General features: G+C 38.5%; 2 protein-coding genes across 4 annotated transcripts in view; both read left to right on the top strand.

Moving 5' to 3' along the window:
* The window catches only part of LOC117568815 (uncharacterized), a 154695-nt gene that overhangs the window by 39070 nt on the left and 97184 nt on the right, over positions 1–18441 (top strand). The window lies entirely within an intron of this gene.
* Positions 1–18441, top strand: part of LOC117567380 (probable serine/threonine-protein kinase DDB_G0278845) — a 96319-nt gene that overhangs the window by 1151 nt on the left and 76727 nt on the right. For 2 of the 3 annotated variants that reach the window (XR_004572057.2, XM_052004411.1), the window contains exon 2: positions 955–1065. The gene's annotated coding sequence lies outside the window, so the exon portion shown is untranslated. Of the gene's footprint in view, positions 1–710; positions 1066–18441 lie in introns of all 3 variants that reach the window. The other variant, XR_007954856.1, reaches the window with a different exon arrangement.

Raw genomic sequence — 18441 nt, forward strand, 5'->3', positions numbered from 1 at the left:
AGAGTGAGAGAGAGAGAGAGAGCGAGTGAGAGAGAGTTGAAGAACAACAAAAAGATGAAAAATGAAAATAAAAGAAAATTCGCTTTTGTTTTGATGAGTTCTTTCCATAAATTCTGCAACAGTTGCCCCCATGCAAACGGATGCGCTACAAATTTTCAGCTAAAAGCCTAAGAAAAATAGTTAAAAGGCGCGCAAAATTTCTACTAAATGCAAGTGTGTGTGCAAGTGTATGCGTATTGTATGTGTATATATGTGTGTGTGTGGAAAAACCGGTTGCAGTTAAGTTTTTTGCGCTTGGCTTTTTTTTTCGCGCTGGGCGAAAATAAATAAAAGCGATTAACTTGAGACAGTTTTAGTAGCCAGCCCCCAAATCCACACACAATGCAAACTCACACACACACACACACACAATAGCTGCAGTGGCCGGCAGTTTTTTGCCATATATATTTCTTTTTTACATATTTGCAACATAAATCTGCAGGGCATAAACTCCACTCCGAGTCGGAGTCGGAGTCCAGCATCTCTTTTGTAGCTTTAGCTTTTGCTACCAGTTATGCCATATATATTCCAAATGATTATTTGCTTAACTATAGTTTAGCTTCTTTTTTTTTGCACTCTCTTTCCATTCCCATTGTTTGCCTGTTATTCATTTGCCTTTTTTTTTTGGTTTCTTTTTCACGTTTTTGCATCTTTTTTTGTCTATTTTGCAGCATGATTTTCACACACAACTGGAGGTCAAAAGAAATGAAAATTGTTTAAAAGAATTTCATAATTTACTTTATCAGTTCAGTTTTTTTGTGTGCGAGTGTTTGTCTGTGTATGTGTGTAGCTCTGTGTGATTGTGTGATGCCGAAAAAAGTCCAAAATAATATAAATAATAAGTTTATTGTGCATTTCTGAATTGTGGCTTTTGTTTCTAACGCTTTTTGATTGTAATTTATGTGCCCCAAAAAGGCAACGCGCAACAAATTCGCAACAGGCCAAAGGAGAGGAGCTGCCCCAATAGACAAAGCTACTGCTGGAGAGAGGTGTCTGATTAGGCAAACGGATTTTCATTAATCACAGGTGAGTTGTGAACTTGCACCACAAACTAACTAATCGATGCTTTGCATAATGGGCAAAAGGGACTTCGAAGAGACGGAGAATCGTGTTTTGTCCAAGAAATTCCCAAGTGTGGCTAATTGCATTTTGGCTGAAAGCATTAGACAAATTGCAATTGCAAATGGTTCTTTAGTTGGCTGCCAATCGTTTTGCTGTCGAACGTTTGTTTGACTACTTAACTGTTATTTATATTAAATATTTGATAATTTTGTTTGCAGACAAATTGCAAAATTCCATTCAATTGTCTGTCTGCTATTTGCTCAGTTCTTAATGGAGAATTTCTTGGCAATATCATGTAGTACGTTGTACGTACATATATTATATGTATGTTGTTTGCTGATTTATCATCAACGCTTTGGGGCCCGTCTTTAATCAGCGCCTTTAATGCCTCATTTGATGCACACATTAATTACTCAAATGACTTTCATTACGTCGTATATTGTTGTTCTGTGGCACCTCGGGGACGCCTCGGGGAGGGTGTTAAAAATGTTAAATTAAATGAAATTGAATTGTTGCTTGCGGGCGCTTTAATCAATTCAATTCAATTCATTTCAAATTCATTTCAACTGTTTGCAACTGTCTAATCGAAAGACTTTCAATTACGCGTATACGTAATGCGAGCATTTTGCAGGTGTTTAATTTCCATATCGCTCACACGCCACGTGGGCTAATTGCTGCTCTAAAATAGGGGGAGGCAAACAATACTACGTGCTTTACATTATTAAAATGCCGCACAGTCAAAAGATGTGTGAAAAGCAAATCAATTAAAATCTCAATGCTGTTTCTATTTCCATTTCTATCTGCATCGCTTCTGATTATTGTTATTGCTTATGTTTATATTTATGCTACTCGGTTCTCTTTCTCTTTCTGACTGTCAACCCGCGCTCTACACCTTTTGCAATCTGCATAACAATGGCCTGAAAGCTGCTTAAATGCTGCCATTTCAGAGGCAACAACATTTTAATTAAAAATCGTTTGCTGCGCTGCGTTTTCGGGGTTCGTTTCGGATTTGCCGTTTAGCTTTGCTTCGCTGTTGCACGTGTGCGACAAGCCTCTCTTTCCCCCTATCTCTCTCTCTTTTTCTGTGCCACGCCCCCGCTTTGAAAGGGGGCAACACACACAGCCACACAGTCAGCCGTCGGCTATAAATGTTAACAAGCATGCGAAATTTGCATAAAATGTGCGCGTCTCATTTTTCGGCTTGGATATTCAAATTCAAATTCAAAAACGCAAAACGACTCAATTTTTGCATTTCAAATTTTTCCGTTTTGTTTTGTTTTGCTTTTGCTGTCCACACACGCATGTGTGTGTTTGTGTGTTGGCAATTAAACGGCCAAATAATTAATCTTATGAAACGTTCCAAAAAATTTCAACTCTACTGTCGATAGGCATTTTTAATAGACGCGAAAAATATTTATGAAAAATATGCAAAACGCATGTTTACGCCTGATTTATGATAATTGCGAATTGTTCAAACTTATTGCCAATACATACAAATTGCAGCTGAGTTTTGTGTAATTTTGCATAATAATGGCCCGAATTTATTGTTTATAAATATTCAAAATATTTTGTAGGCTATGAAATAAATTCGTGGAATTTCTGCTGAACAAAATATTTAATATATATTGAATTTGTTACTTTATTGCACGACATTGTTTAAGGACTCAAACAATAAAAAAATTTATTGCGCAGTTCCAAAATATTACTAGTAATTTCTCTTTCAATATTTTTAACAGATTTCAAAGTAAGATACACTAAATATTTATTTTAAATTTGTTACTTTATTGCACATTGCACGATATTGTTTATTTACATTTAAAATTATTTACTGGCATATATTTTAGCAACAAATATTTTGAGCAGTTCCAAAATATTTTAAATAATTTTCGGCCATATTTTAAAGCCAATTATGTTGAAATTTATAATTAATTGTTAATTTAATTTATTCAAAATATTCCCAATCTGTATTTTATGAATATGTTTAACTGTTTTTAATACTTATACATAATTTAATTGATTGCTTTGCTTTCGCATTTTCTTTATGAATTCTCAAGCTAAAGTGATAAAAATTAAAATGAATAATAAATTTAAATTGCTTTGATTTTTCGACATTGTTTCCGTTTATTTAAACAGTTTATAAATGTAGATTTGACTTAACAAAAAATATTTTGTGCAGATTCACATTTCAATTTTTTCTCTTTAGGATTTCAAATATTTATTGTTAAGCTTTGTATTTATATATTATATTAATCATTTTTAGTCATAACTTTGAAATCTGTTTAACGTAGATTTGTAACATTTATACATTATTTAATTGCATGCCATGCTTTCGCATTTCCTACTCGCTTGCATTTACATTTGTAAAATTATCCGAATGCCACGCCCACGTGTTCCGCCTTCATTGTCTGATTACTTCATTAAACAACTCATTAAAATCCACTTGAGAAATTTTGGGGTAATAATTATATGGAAATCCATTTAACAATTGGGCGCGATTCCAAAAATGTTCCAATTGAATGCCGCATAATTGAATTAAAACTGCGCTAATAAAGGCGTTCGTGGGCGTGGCATTTACATTATTAAATTATGACAGCGGCTGAAGTTTCTTCTTTTTCTTTCCACGTTGTTGCAGTTGTGTTGAAGTTTTTTTTTTTTCACTGCGCTAATTAATTTTGCATTAATTGAAATGCAATTGCAATACAGATAAATCAACAAACATTTGCATCCGTCGACTCGATTCAATTCCATTCGATTTATGTTCTGTTTCATTATTCCAATTGCAACTCAACTCAAAAATTGTTCATAAATCATTGGACTTATTGTTGGGGTTAATTAAAAAAAAAAAGAAAGAGACGAAAACGCAGCTGAAATTGCGTATTATGTTACCGAGGAGTACAAATTGAAGTTTTGTGTGCCGAGTGTTAAATTGAAGTTAATTTTTAATTATGGCCACAGAACGCACACGTTAAATTGCCTTTTAAAATTCAATTTACATTTCGGTTCCACTCTTGGCCAAGTCATCATTAATTTTGTGCTGCGAGGTGGGTGTAAAATGTTGTCGATTCAAGCAAAGCAAGAACTTTTAGAGTTAACATTAGCATTATGGATGGTGTAAAGTGTTTTAAGGGCAAATTTAATATGTTCAAAGAACTTAAATAATATGTTCGAAAGAATTTCAAAAGAATGTAAGGCAAGAATTTTTCGAGTTAACATTAAAGTTTATTCGATTGTATCAAGTCTCTTAAGTGCAAGTTGAATAAGTTCCAAGAGCTTTGAATGAGTTTAATGAGCTTTTAGAGTAGCATAAAGTGTTAGTAATTTATATATAAATAAATTGTATTCGATTGTATTACGTTTTTACGAGTGATTTAAATAACTTCAGAGAGCTTTAATGCGCTTTAAAAGTCGATTAAAGATTAAAAGCAGAAAGCGCGTTAATATAATGTAAAAAAAAGTTTAAAGCATTTCAAACCATACCTGATATTTCTTTGGAGTATCGATTAAGATTGATTAAGAGCTGCATTGAAAGCTCATTCTAAATTATATAATGAATGCTCTTAAACCTTGTCGAACTAGTTAATGAAATGTGATGGCTATGCACTAAAATTTAATTTATTCAATCAGTTTTTTTAGAATCTAAATACTACACCACATCTAAATACTGCACTTATACTAAAATTTAATTTAATCAATTTTAGCAGATCGAGTTCCATTTTTATGGCAAACTGCTAAAGGAACTCTCGCTTTTGAATCTCTTGCACAGTTTGAGAATATAAATATAATATTATATTAATGAACTTATACTAAACTTTAATTTATTCGACGATAAAAGATGAAGTTCCTTTTTTATGACCAACTGCTTAGGCAACCCTCGCTTTTGATTCTCTTGCGCAGTTTGATTGGACAAAAAGCGCGTAAGAAGAACTTATGGTTTATATTCGTAGTCTTCTTGCGACTTTGCTTGCCAACAATTACGCGCATGTGCGTAAGACTCTGTTAACTTGGGCACTTGGCTTCAAGCTTCGAGCATCGAGTTTGCTGCTTGGGCTCTCAACAGGAAGCTGCGTCGCTTGGCATTTAAAAACGTATTAATTTTGACGCGCCAGTGTTCGAGATGTTGCTGATGTTGTTGTTGTTGTTGTTGTTGCTGTTGCTGTTGCGTGTGTTGTGGCTGATGATGGTATCTATAGCTGCGGCCCGGACTTACAGCCGAGAGTGATATAAACGCGAATAAGTTACGTCAATTTTTCTGTGTGTCTGTTTGGCTTTTTGGGATACATTTTCAAAAAAAGGTCTACAACCTTGGAGTTGGCCAAGTGGCAACTTTGGCTTTGGCTTCGGCTTTTGCTTTTGCTTTGACTCCCAAAACTTTGACGTTTGATGTGGAGTTTTGCTTTGCTTTGATTATTGCCATTAATTAAGTCGATGCTGTAAACGAATTGCTTTTCACGTTTGACAAATGATGTGAAAGAGAGCCGCAGATTCTAATATGTGTGCACTGCGTCTTGTATTTGACTAAGATGCGTGTAAAACTTAGCATAAATATTACAATAATCTAAGACTATTTGATGCTAATGAGTGTGGGGCCCATCAAGCTGATCATTTGATATGACAAGTTACCGCCGGGAGACAGAACCGAGTTGGAATTAAAGTTGGAGTTGGAGCCAATGACCCAAACGCGCAACTGTTAAATAAACGAGCAATTATTAATGCGAACTCAACTCGATCTGCGTCTTTGTTGGTTTCTTGTCTGACTTATAAAACATTTCATTACACGATACAATTGAGTGAACGCCTTGAACTTCCGCTTAAAGAAGTTCAAATACACAAAGAGAGAGAGAGAGAGAGAGGGAGAGAGAGACAAACAACGAGCAGAGGAATGACAGTCAAGAAACGAAGACAGTCGTTTTATGCTGAGTTGTGGCTATCTATGTGTATGTGTGTGTGTGGCTCAAGTTGAAGGCATGTTTCACACTTCAGAGCCTATCGGCGGCCGCAAAAAGCCAAACAAATTGTAAAGTCATAGGCAACCCAAAGGCAAAGGCAACCACGATGAAGACGAAGCGCAGAAATGGCAAACAGAAACACAGCAACAGCAACAGCCACAGAAACAGAAACAGAAACAGAAACCAAGTCCAAGTCCAACATGGAGCTGTAGCTGGTCTTCGAGTGGCTGACTGGCTGCAGCCAAAGTTAAGCAGTACAAAAAGGCTTTTAATTTTAATTTGCATATGGCAGAACGCGCTCGAGCAGCGCAACGAACGAGCCAGCAGATACAAAGTATTAAGTAAGTATCTGCTAGATACATGCATCGCAGCAAGTACTTAGAGAGCGCGGCGGCCCTTGCAATTTCAAGTGCCAACTTGTGGAAAAACAGCACAGCACAGGGCAACAGCAACAACAACAACAACAAGAGAACAAACAACAACAACTCAGCTAGCAACTTGGACTTGCCCATGGCCCATGGCCTGGCAAAAATGCAAGTTAAATTTAATTTATTTCTGCTGCGATTGCTGTGCTTGTCTAACCCCCGCATTCCTCCCTCTCTACTTTTCTTTCGCTGTGTGTGTATGTGTGTGTGAAAAATGGCCAAAGGAGTCGGCAAGTCCAAGTCCAAGTCTCACTCTCTTCTTAAGTGGGGTTCAACTCTAATGACCGCGTGTGAAAATGAAAATGGAAATGCCACAAAGTCGACTTCGTCGTCATCGTCGTCGTCGTCGGCGGCGGCGGCGGCGTTGGCGTTGGCGGCAGCAAGCGTTGCGCTCTGCTGAGCGCGACTTGCGAGTCCAACTTTAACTTCAACTTCAGCTTCAGCTTAAGCTCTAGACATGACTTGCGGCTGGGCGCAACGCACTTGCCGCCATGCAACATGTGAACTTGTGAAAAATCGAAATTCCAATTCGTTGTTCCTTCTTCTTGTCTAGTTGTTGCTGTTGCTGTGGTTGTTGTTATTACTGTTGCTTGTTGCGTCTGAGAACTGGCAACGAAATGATTTACGCTTAAATAACATGTTGCATGTGGCAAGCCAAGTAATGTGTCTTTGTTGCCTGTGCAAAGCAATCATATTTGCCTAGTCCCCCCCCACACACTCCACTCTCCCCACTCCTCCCTTAACCCTTCGCTTAACTCGCAGCTAATGCATCTTCTGCTGCTTTCTGTGTGTGTGAGAGAGCGAGAGAGATGCTGCCCCAAGTGGCATAGCATATTCAAAGCGCTGAGAAATTGAGAAATGGCAACCCGAATCACGAATTCAGGTCAGCATAGAACGTTGTTAACTTCTGTACAAATTATATTCAATTACAGAGCTGCTTTATCAAGATTTCAGCAGCTCAATTACCTCTCGACCCAAACTAGAGAGGTGGTGGAGGAGAGAGGGGAGGGCATTCAAGGGACAATACAGTTTCACAATTCTAGCAAATTGAAAGCAGTCACCTCTCTGCATGAAAGCTGTCCCGAGATCAAGCATCATTTTCATAATTATATAATAATCAATATAGTATACCAGAGACTTGAAAACAAAAGAAACGCCAATTCAATTGACAACAATAATGAAGAAAATGCTGTGAAATGTGAATGAACGAATTTGAGATTCTCTATAGAAAATAACTTTTTTGTTCTCTAATGTTTTAATGTTCAATTATGTGTTAGATATTTATTTAATTACAATTAAATCTATTCCAAAAAAAGTGTCTAGAATACCAATTTAACTTTCGTAATTTGAAAGCAATTTAAAGGCACAAAATATTTAATAAATATTTGATAGAAATAGTTTACTGCACAAACATCTGAAAAATATACTCATCAACTTTTTATAAAAAGCACATAGCATTCTTCTTATTACATTCTTAGTAATAAGAAGAATGCTATGTGCTTTTCACAAAAAGTTTCATATTTTACCCTTAAGTTAGTTTTCACAATTTTCACATCTTGTCAAATTCAATTTAATCCGATAGAGTTACTTAATGTATTTACTTCACATATTATATAATATTCCTCTATTGTAAATCCCTTGATTGTAGGGTATAAGAAAAAGATTACTTCGGCACGTTTCAGACAAAACAGCACTCAAAAATACCTTTAAACTGTGTGCTTTTGTTGCTGTTGCAGCTTTTAGTCGGTGGTTTTCCACAAACAACAACAATTTTACATAATTTTCTTTAGTTTACTGAAAGCATTTGCCCAATTTGAATGAGAGACTTGGACTCATCTGTTTTTATTGCTGCCATGTCGAATACTAACATACCAAGTAACCAAAAGAAAAAAACCAATTCAAACAAAACAACTCAATTTAATTTCTTTAGCTTATGCAAAGATCGAAGCTGCAACGACAACTTCCAACGGCAGCTGCAAAAGAAAATGTTGAAAGAGTCGTAGCAACAAAAAAAAAAGGAAGGAAAAATCTATTGAAATTATTTCGTAATATTTGCAATTTGTTAAAACGTGGCCCGGAAAGTTTGAGTTTGCTTTTGTTTGCCATTTGCTGCTGACATATTCGTTTTGGCAAATATTGTAATTGCTTTAAGGCTTTACTGCGCCGCACTGCACTGCACAAATTTTACTGTTGTGGTTGCTGTTGCTGTTTTATTGTTGTCGACAATGTTGATGTATTATTGTTTGCAATTGTCTTATTTGCTGCTCATCGTTGTTTGATTGCTTGGCCTACAGCCTGTCTCTGCCTGTCTATGCGGCGTATGCGCAATTTCTGCAAACAAAAAAATATAAATAAAATTAAAATAAATAAATGCATATTATTTACACTGCGCCACAGGCATACAAACAAAAAAAAGCGCACAATGTTGACCGGTCAGTTGACTGCCCACAGCAACAGACAAGCATATTTTCATATTTTCCACCAACAGAAAGCCCCCACAACACCAACAACAACAACGGCAAACACTAGGTAGGTGTTTCGCCAGCCACAACAAACTCGACAACAGCGACAACGACAACAACAACAATGAGAACAACAAGTACAACAATTAACGTCCGACGACCTGCTGCAAAATGCATTTACAGCCTAAAGTAAATAATTTAATTAGCTGCTGTCGCTGCAGTCACAAAAATTTTAATTCATTTATTCATGTGCACCCTGTACACTATGCTCACAGGGTGTTTCGACGTGTTAGTGCATGTGGAAACAGTGAGAATTCAACTAAAGATAGTTTGTTTCAAATTTTTGCAACTTCACATCAAATAATAACTACAGAATTTATTTGCGATCTGATAAAAAATGTAGAAGTTTTTTAAGAAATACTTTTGTATGGCAGAAACGCCTACCGAAATCGGGTCATAGCTTTTTTGGCTCACAGTCTGGTATATTTTGTATTCTATGGTATACAATAGTTTAAATGTAGTACTATATCAATCTACCAAATATAGTTTTCGGTATAAGTACATGTTATTATAACTTAGTTATTTCTTAATGTAAAAAAATTAGATTGAAATACATTGTTTCCTTGCTTTATCAATATATGATTATATAACTTTTAATCACCTAAAATGTATGTTTAATATATACAAGTGATAATGTGAAATGATTGATTTCTCCTGCACTTTGTTGCTCATATTCTAGTTTTTTGTTCTTAAAGTGCATCTGCAGTTCGTTCTGATCTTAATTTCCTGGTTATGCATTTGCTTTTTGCTGCAGTCTCACAAATATTTTTTTGGCTAAAGCCGGTTTTTGGGGTTTTTTGTTAGTGTTTATTGCACCGGACACAAGCTGCAATTTGGGCCACGCGCCTACAGCTACAAGCCACATACGTTATAAATGTGACAGAAGGGTAAGGGGAGTGTGAGGGGGACGTAAGTGAGTGAGTGAGTGAGCTGAGATGTAGTGTGAAAAATGGCTAACTGCATTGGCAGCAGCAATTCGGCCAAAAGTGACAAATACCTCGATACACAATGTGACAGGTACATTCTTTGTTGAGGTTGCGAAATCGTCGCAATCGAAAAACCTACAGACAGACTAGCTGATAGACGACAAACTGACGGACGGATAGACAGACAGTCAGACAGACAGATATGGATAGATATGGTAGACAGTTAGATGGATGGATGGATAGACAGTTAGCTACATGTGGGAGACGGGAGAGAAAGATACGACTAGCTGCAGACATATTGAGCTCAGAATTTTGGCACATGCCAATGGCAACCGCAGCAGAAAAATGCCAAAAGCGAGTTCAGCCAAATGGCAAATGATTTGTCAGCAATTGCTGATGGGGTGACAATGACAGCATAGAGAGCACAAGAGGTAAAGAGGGGGAAGGGGAGCTGACAATAAGGTGACTCTGTCTGTGTGTAGTTGAAGGCAATTGCAGTGCAGACTATGCTTTGCATATCGATTCGATTGCATTGTTCGCAAAAGGGAAAATGCGGCAACACCTTGTGGCATGTGACAGATGAGATGGCTGAGCTTAGACGCATGGCTGCTGAGAAATGGGAGGTAAAGGCAAAAGGTAACCAGATGAGGCTGCTAATCAACGCACATATATATTCGATATTCTGCTAATGACAGGCTTTGGCTCTCTCTTTCTCTCATTTCGAAATCTGGTTAGCCAGCTATTTTTGAGAGCAACGAAATACGACAGAAGATTGAACAGAAATAGAAGACAACATTTCACATGTAGAGAAGAAATCCAAACCGAATAACTAGACTAGATTTGATATAGTCTATTATAGAAATTGAGTGTTTACTCATTTCGTATGCAAATGGTATTTTGTGGCAAGGATATCAATCCTCAGCACACGTGTGCTTAATTCCAAGAGTATAGTCAATAATAATAATTGTGTCTGTGATACGAATTTATTGATTTGCAGTTTGGGGTAAAAGATATGCATACAAAGAAAATAGGCGTGTTATTAAATGAGATATGATGATATGATATGCATACTTAAATAGTGTAGGTAAAATACCTATTACAAGTATTGTAGATATAGAGATTTGAGCTTACAATGGTTACATTTTAGGTCAAGGAAACGGATCATTGTGTGCTGTACAAATATAGTAGATATATAACATTATTAATATAATATAAAATCGAAAGTTAAAAAAATTTCAGAAAATTTAAAAATATATTTACGTAAAATGTGAACTGATTGAGTTGTAGGCAAAAGAGAGGCAGCGACAGCTCTTTAAGTTCCTTCTTCAGGCATTCCACCTTCCAGTCCATATCTTTAGTCCATAATTCACCTCCACACACTGGCGCCCTATTTCTGCAGAAGTGGCCCTGTTTTAAGGCCTTCTTTCTGTGTCTGGCTTGCAGCTTATTTCATACACGCACTGATTGGCTCTGGCGATACGAGGCGAAACATAAACGCAGCTTTTATACATTGTATCTTTAATTGATTTTCGTCAGTCGACTGATTGAATTGGACTTAAATGCGACAAGCGACGCCAGCCAGACAGACAAACAGAAAGACAGACAGTTAAACAGCAACCACGTCAGATATTGTGGGGCAAACCAGAGTCTGATCTCTGACTTCCCCCTCGCTTCACTCTGCCGGCATCTTTCTCCGTTTTGCTGTACGAAACTTATCTAACAGCGTCGTCAGATCGTGATTGTACGACAAATGACATTTGACATGTTATGCGGATTTTTATTTTTGGTTCACAATAAACTTAATTGTATGATAGGAAATACTGAAGTTGTTTGTGGTTGTTGCTGGTGTTGCGCCTAATTCGCTGGCCCATTGTGGTTAGACTGAGCTGGCATGTGTGTTGTATGTGTGTTGCATGCCGCTTGAATACTTGGCTTATCTGTGAGTCGAACAAAAAAGTGCTCATAAATTTAGCTGCTAGTTGCAATTGTTTAATTGTTCGCAGTTGCATTTGTTGAAATGCAATCGCTGGTTTGTTATTGTTGTTGTTGCCATTGCTGTGGCCGATAATCGGTTTAAAAGTGACTCAACTTTTTGGTTGCATTTTAATGGTTGTTGCTGCCGAAAATTATTGTCAATTGTTGTTGCTGGCCATGTGGCTGGCTGCCGCATAAGCCGAATTAATTTCCAACTGTGTTTTTTAGTTTGTTTGCTGTTTGTTTATTCCCGTTTTTGTTTGTTTGTTTGTTTTTCTCGAAGTTTTAATTGTGCAATTGTCTCGCTTCAACATTTACTATTATTTTTATATTTGGTGGTTGTGCGCCCGAAGTTCAAGTTGGCTTTTAACAGCTCACTCGCTAACTGGTCTTATGGCTTATGCAAGCATGCAGCCAACACTTGGCCAGCGTGACCTCCAGAGCTCCACAAACTTTTTTGGGCCAACCTATGACATCTGGCCAGACAAAAGATCACTTTTAGTTGCAGTCGTCGCTGTGGTTGTTGCTGTTGTTGTTGTGGGCGATTTCGATTTGCCATTATGTATTTATGATAGAGAGCTGCTGCCCCAATGCTCCAGGGCCGCCAGCTGATGTCAGTCGTCACTCAGTCAGTTAGTCTAGCAATCGTGATCGATGCGGCCACCAAAAAAAAAAAAAAAAAGAAACAGAAAAAAACCAAACTTAATGCCGCTTATTGTTTAAAGCGTTTTGAGCGTTTGCCTCTTCCCTTGGAATGCGATCATGTCTTGGCATTTTTTTTTTATGGTTGGCCGCAGGCTAGAAATTGTCCAAAATCAAGCGAAAATCCCTTGGCTTGGCTAACTGATTTGCACAACTGTCAACAACAGTTGCAGCTGCATTATTGTTTATAACTTCAAGTATTATTTTTTTGGGCCAAGTTTGTCGTGGCCCTTTTCAATCGGTCAATTGATTTGCCTGCCAGTTCTCTGCTGCCAGATCGTGTTTGGGTCGTGCCCATTTTGCCAGATAAAGGTTCGTCAACTGCTTGAAGCTCCTTGAGCAATTTGTCGTTGATTAAATTGAAGGTGGGTTTTCGTTTCAAACTTTTGCCAATGTTTTAGCTATTTCCATTTCCTGTGTGACCAAAGTCATTAACATTTCGGCAAGCTGTTTCTATTTAGTAGCAAAAACTTTTAATTTAATTACACACACAGAGAAAGACAGAGATTCGAGTGTATGTGAACACTTGTAGTGCCTGTTAAGTTTTAGCTTCTTAGTGAACTCGGAATTGGAATGTCTTTTAATTGAATTGCCAATGTGCTGCTGCTGCCTTGGGTCACAGAGAGAAAAGGAGAGGGCTCAAAAGTCGCAAATCCAATCTGAGCCAAATGCGTTGCCGTGGCTAAAACCATTTTGCAATGACGATGAAACTTTAAAACGCGCAACCAAATTCGAAATGAAGATAAACATACAACAGTCGTCACACACATGACCAGACGATGTGCTGACTGAAGCTCTGACGTTGCTGGACCGAAGTTCTGACAAACTTGGCTAACCGCCATAGCACACAGGCAGGCAGGCAGGCAGGCAGCCAGGCACTGGCACATGCGGCGTATGCGCAATGCACAAATAAATGTCAACTTAGATGACATTGGCGAGAGGGGCGAGGACGTCGGGCATTTGGCGGGACTCTCATCTCTTTTAGCGCTGAGCCCGCATTTAATAAAAATGAATTAAATTAAAATACGCAACTGCTGACAAAATGTCAAGTGTAGCAATAAAACGCAAGTGCTGAAAAAGGGACGCCGGATAGAGGGCGGAGAGAAGAGCGAAATAGTCCGACTGACTGCCATGTGGCACGGGACACGGGGCAACGTTTGCTGAATTGAAACCGGCAAGCGTTCCTAATGAATTACACAGAATGCGGGACCGACCGTTGTCAGCTCCGCCACTCGCTCTGGCTCTTTCTCTGGCTCTGGCTTTGGGCACGGGTTGTGCGCAATTTGGTTGATTCTGGGGTCTGGGGTTCTGCTTCTTTGGCTTTCAGAGCAGCAAGCAACAAACACAAAAAATTTGCAAAATTAATTTAACAAATTTTTAATTGCTCATGTCGTTTGCGCGTCCGATCAACGTGTTCGTCAGCTACACTGTGCAAAAGCAATGCTAATGAAATAAGCAAATTAAATGTGATTTGCTTTGCTTTGCCTTTTTATTCAATTTTGCGAGTGACGTCTGTATTTCGCTGAGTGTATCGACATTAACAACCTGCCTTGAGGCCTGGCGGCTGTTTGTTTTTGGCCGCTTCGCTTTTTGCGTGTCTTCATCGGCAGCTGCGATTCAAGTCGACTCAACTCGCAACTCGAAGCTGGCAACTGGCAACTCGCAAAGGCGGCACGGCACGGCGGTTTGCCACAAAACAAGTTGAAGTTTAAGGTCATGAGTGTATGCACACACACGAAGCGAGTGAATGCGGCGCGTATCCAGTCAACTGTCAACATTAAATATGTATGCGGCAACATTTTATGGCGCCTCAAGTTCAAGTGCAACCTGTTAATGGCAGCAAAGCAGAAAAGAGCTAAATTCGCTTTTGGGTTTTGCTTGCTTTTTTCTTCCTTTTATTTCTCTTCTAGAAACTGTGCAACAACGACAAAAGCTGCAGCAGCTGTCAGTCTTGCTAGCTGCCAAATCAGCTTTTCGTTCCCTTTTACCTTTTACCCTTTTACTTCCCCTTCATCTATCGCTTTTTTGGGTCCTTTCTATCGCATCCGAACACCTTCTCAACTAGCAACAGCTGCCAAAAATTTTACTTTGCTGACAGGATACTAAAATGAAGAAAAAAAAAAGGATTTCACCTTAGACCCACGTGTCGTATGTGTAATGCGAGTGTTCAATTGAATGGACAGGCAAAGGCATCAGAAATTGCCATAGCACACGCTGTGTGGCAGCTGCCTATGCATGGCACACAGAGAGAGAGACTTATGAAAAAGTTTTTATTTCGCAATAAAAGTGAAGAAAGCAAAACGGAATTGCTTGAGCCGCCCTCGCCCGCTTTTAATACCAAATTTATTGATACACATGAACTGTGTAATATGTTGGAAAGGAGCCTTCAATAAATCTTTTAGTTGATGAAATTTCTCATCCAGATACCCTACACTAAGTGTTTGAAATATTGATGTTTGCTATGCAATTAAATGTAATAGTCAAACATTTATGAGGAAGGTTACTTTCAGTGAAAGTAATCGATCTCATTTGTTATGTATTGACAGATGACTTGCTCTAGAACATATCCTATTCTAACTGATATTTTATTCAGCATTCCTTATAAAGTTTATTGCTGTTAAACTAAAGCATTTAATGCATTAAACCAAACTCATCTATGCATTTATATGCAATAGTTAAACATTTTTATTGAAGGATACTTTCAGTGAAAGTAATCGATCTCATTTGTTATGTATTGACAGATGACTTGCTCTAGAATTTATCCTATTCTAACTAATATTTTATTTAGCATTCTTCATCCAGTTTATTGCTGTTAAACTAAAGCATTTAATGCATTAAACTAAACTCATCTATGCAATTATATGCAATAGTTAAACATTTTTGTTGAAGGTTGCTTTCGGTGAAAGTAATCAATCTCATTTGTTATGTAATTGATAGAAGACTTGCTCTAAAATTTATCCTATTCTAACTGATATTTTATTCAGCATTCTCCATCAAGTTTATTGCTGTTAAGGTAAAGCTTTCAATGCATTAAACCAAACTCATTTGCAGCGTATCTGGCAGCATATCAAGCTTGTTTGATAGATTGCTTTGTGCGCGAGACTCCCCAGTGACTTAATTTGCAAATATTTTGCCACTACTCAAATGCAGCCAGTTAGATGCATTCAACGAGTGTACGAGTGTACTCACAATTTTAGCCAAACAAATTGCATTCGTCATTTGTCAGCTACATTGTTTGTCAAAGCGTTCCCCAGAGAGAAGCAGCTGTTTGTTGGTTTTCATAATTTGCCAGTGAACCAAGCCAAGCTGCCAGCTACCGGCTACCAGTTGCCAGTTGCCAGTTCTCTGCAGTCAGCAGTTGTTTGTTGGCCAGCTACTTGATTCCCAACGACCAACTACCGCTTTTAGTTTAGCCTGATATCAGCTTCAGCTTTTGAGTTCTCAGTTCTCGACTTTGGCAATTTGTGTGGCAGCTCAATGCAGGAAGTTGGCAATCGACAAACGATGCCCATAATGATGATACCATGAAACTCACTCACATTGGGGAGAAGCTGTTGCCGGTTGAGAAATGCAATTAATTACTTATGTAGATGGCTCCCAGTGGCAGGATACTGTGACTGTGGCTCAGTTTGCTTGGTCCCAGCCTGGTCATAATCAGCTAACTTAATGTGGATAGCTAGCTGGCTAATCAGCCATGCTATCCATTTATAAAAGCCAGCAAAAACAAATTAAACTCAGCCAAACAGATTAGCATCTGCATCGCTCCTGCAATTCCATTTCCATTCGCATCTGTATCTGTAGCTGTATCTATATCAGTGAATGAATCTGTATCTGCATCCGTAACTGCATCTGTGAGCTGCACTCATTGTTGGTATTTAAAATGCAAATTCGCATCAGCAAAAGCGATTAGCTCGTGTTGATGATGATGATGACGACAGAGCCAAAGCTCTGCTGGAATTCTATAGCTCTCAGTCCTCGGGGCGGCAATGAAAATATTTAAGCGACATTTATGCACGACACACCAAAAAAAGATGGTGGAAGAGACTATAAAAAAAAACAAGGAAGATGCGCAAACAAAACGCATGAGAACCAAACAGAAAACTGAATTAAGCATCAAGCGCGTGGGTTGTGGGTGTGGCGGTGGCTGCAACACTCGACATCCGTTGTGGCGGGGCACTAAGCGCAGCTTCCGCAGGCGGCAGCGGCAGTGGAAGTGGCAGGATGCCAGTCAGACCGAGAGCAAGGTAACCAAAAGGGACTGCAACTGGAACTGGAGATGCGACAATGGCAACGGAAATGTTAAATGCCACCGCCGCCGATGTTGCCCTAAGCCTCGCTTCCTTTTCGCTTCCCTCTTTCGCTTTCAATGTGAGTGGATTCATTGATCGTTGATTGAATTTCGATTCGTTAGGTTTTTTTTCTGCCTGAGCCTGAGCCTGTGTTTCCATTTGCCTTTCATGCTGTCTGTGCGTCTCCATCACCGTCTCTGTCTGCCGCAATCTCCGTCCGCTTGTTGTTTTTATTCCCCACTGCAAAAGGGATAACGACAACGACGACGATGACGACGACGACGACGACGATGACTACGACAACGTTTGGCGTTTTGCAGGAATAGACATGTTGCCATGTTTGTTTACTGGTCCGCCGCTGGGCAGCTGGGCGGCTACTTAACTCCAGCTGTCTGTGTCGGTGAGTGTGTGTTTGTGCTTTAAGTGACTTGCGACATAAAGTGCTTTTATTGATGTTCATTTGGTATTGCAATTTGTAGCATTTGTGACATTTATGTGTCTGCAACTCAAATCGCATTATGCAACAAGCAAAGGATGCTGTCATGTCCGACATGTGCTGACCTTTGATTGTATACAACACATTATGTTAATTGTCTAATGGATATGCTATGCAAGCAACACAGAGAGAAGAAGCCATAGACTTAAGTAGCATCGGAATGAAGTCTTAAAATTGTTACTTTAGTACACAGCTTAAAGAAGCGAAGATACTTAAGGTGCATTGACCAACAAGCAAGTAGCCAAAGTGCAATGACATTCGTATCGGTATCGGACATTAACTCAATTTCGAGAGCAGCACTTTAAACAGATTAACGCAGCTGTTATGCTTTCAAGTTTTGGACATTATAAGTTATTTAACATTGATTAAGTGGCCGCCAACAACTTTGTTGCGCCTGCACTTAAATTGGAATTAGCATAAATATTTTAAAAATGAAACTTCAAATTTGCATACTCAATTCAGTTGAGTTCAGTTCAGTTCGCTTTTCAGCACTCGCCTGACCTACCGCAAACTTGCTGCGCTCACTGTAATAAATCGCAAGGAAAAAAACCACATGAAATATTGAAAATAATAGAGATAAAAAATAAGATTGAAAAAATACGACGAAAAGCATGGCAAAAAAAATTAAAATTGGAGTTGTAGCTGAAACGCCACATGCCTTAAATATTTGGTTTATAAATTACGCGAAACATGTTTTGTGTGTTTCGTTTAGCGCCCAGCTGAATATGTATCTACAAGATACAGATACGAATACGAATCCGAATGTGAATGCGAGTATGACTATGAATTTGTATTTTGATGGTGGTGGTGATGGTGATGGTAACTCGTTTGGGCAGTTGGGCAATTTGACTTGCCTCGGCATCGGCATCCACGAACGAAAATAAGAAATAAAATCACTCTGCTTAACGGTTGCAGTTCAGATTCATTAATTTATCACTGTGTTGCCCCGCACTTGGCTAATTTTATATATTTCGAGTTAGCAATTAAGTGTGAAACAGTGTTTTGTATCTCACTTTTCGCCTGTTCGACTTTTGCTTATTACAATTCATTTTGCGAGACG

The sequence above is a fragment of the Drosophila albomicans genome, chromosome 3, assembly GCF_009650485.2.
Source record: "Drosophila albomicans strain 15112-1751.03 chromosome 3, ASM965048v2, whole genome shotgun sequence".
NCBI lineage: Eukaryota > Metazoa > Arthropoda > Insecta > Diptera > Drosophilidae > Drosophila > Drosophila albomicans.